General features: G+C 42.8%; 1 pseudogene; it reads right to left on the minus strand.

Moving 5' to 3' along the window:
• Positions 1–532: 532 nt before the first annotated feature.
• LOC137760771 (small ribosomal subunit protein uS2 pseudogene) lies at positions 533–1,453 on the minus strand (annotated as a pseudogene).
• Positions 1,454–1,820: the final 367 nt, after the last annotated feature.

The following is a 1,820-nucleotide window of genomic DNA, read 5'->3' on the forward strand; positions in this document are numbered from 1 at the left end:
CACCTCTGGCAACCATCTATATAAATATAAATATGAATATATTTAGATTCCATATATGACAAAGATCATACAGTATTTGTCTTTCTTTGTCAGACTCATTTCACTTCATATAATAATTTATAAATTATATGGCAAAATAGAACAAGTGAGGAAAATGGATATGGAGCAGTAATAGAGAAAAGTTGCAATATTTTATTGGAATTAACACAGTATTAATGTGAAGTAGATTATAATATACTGATTCATATTATAAATCCTGGAGTAAATAGAAAATCAACAGAGGAATTAAAATGAATACTAAAAATTTGGTTTTACATGAAATGTGTTAAGGAAGAATAAAGGAGCAACAAAGACAACGGACATAAAAAACAAATGGCAGTCGTAAAGCCAATCATATTAATGACTATATCAAGTATAAATGGACTCATCACTCCAATCAAAAGAGATTTTTAATTTAATTTTTTTATTTTATTTTATCTTATTTTACCTAATCTCATCTCATCTTATCTTACTTTGGAAACTTTATTTTCTGTCACCCTATTTCCTTTTTAAGAGTCTGCAGAAGAACAGCTGAAGACCATTCAGCGGTTGCTCCTCCCATTCCATGGCCTGAGCAGCGGCAGCTGCAGCCCATCTTCAGTGGCGTCTTCAGTGACCGCTGTGCACTGTGGTTCTCAGTGGGGAACTGCTGGGCAGGCACAGAGGGCACCTGCCGCCTTCAGACCAGGCTGCCACCTCGGGTTGAGCAGCAGTAAATTCAGGAGCTGGAGCAGTCCGTTCACCCTGAATTCCTCCTTGGTCACAGCCTTCTCAGCTGAGGCCGGCCCTTCCTTCACCACCTGTTGAGGATCTTCGTACAAGTCGAGAGTAGGCGGGACTCCCGCAGGTGCTCACGGGAGAGGGAACCACGCATGCGCAGATCTTCCCGGGTCAGCGTCCATCAATCACGTCAGACCCGTAGAGCGAGCTCCCGGTTGTTGCACAGATGGTGGTGTACACACGGCACAGAGACTGGTTTGTGTTACACGGAGCAGTGGTAGGCAGGTTCACAGAAGATGCCTCTCACGCCGGTGGTCAGGCCTGGTGTTGGGAACCGCCAGGAGTCGCGGCTCCCAGAAGCCTGCCAGGCTCCGGTGAGTGAGGTTCCAGGAGCGAGGTGACCAGCAGTAGGAGTGGCGCCCATGGCAGCAGCAGACTTCGGCACAGCTCTCTGGCTGGTCTTCCTGGAGGTTATGCTACAGACACCAGCCAGGTTTTCAACGGCAGTGATGGCAGAAGCGGACAGCAGAAGCTTCTCCCAGGTCCTCTTCAGATTCAGAGGTAATGCCATCACTTTTCCTTCTTAGATAACTGTCTGATTTGGAAGTCAAGGTTGGTGCCACCTAAGTGGGTTCTTGCTGCAAAGTTTGAGGACATCCTCCTTCATTTGCAGGACATCAAAGGCTCTGGGCATTGTGAAAGTTTCCCTGAAAGTTATGACAGGAACCCAGAACAAGGCCTTACAGACCGCTGTCTGGGTAGCACAGAAAGGGAAAAGTCAAAGATTTTAAATTTGTAAATTGGACTAAGGAGCAAGATTAAATTATATTGAGTAGAAAAGATATGTTGGATTCAAAGATGCAAACGAAGGCTTACCCATATATTACTATATTCTCTGTCAATATGTTAAATCTATCCACCTTAGTTTTGAAAGATATTTTTTAGGGGATTATACATTTCATGAGGCTTTGCCTATAAAATCTATGTTACTAAGAGATTATTAAAAATGAAAGCCAATCAAATAACAGTATACTAAAAAGTTCATACTTATAGGAAAAGAA

This window comes from Eschrichtius robustus, chromosome 3 (assembly GCF_028021215.1).
Source record: "Eschrichtius robustus isolate mEscRob2 chromosome 3, mEscRob2.pri, whole genome shotgun sequence".
Classification (NCBI taxonomy): domain Eukaryota; kingdom Metazoa; phylum Chordata; class Mammalia; order Artiodactyla; family Eschrichtiidae; genus Eschrichtius; species Eschrichtius robustus.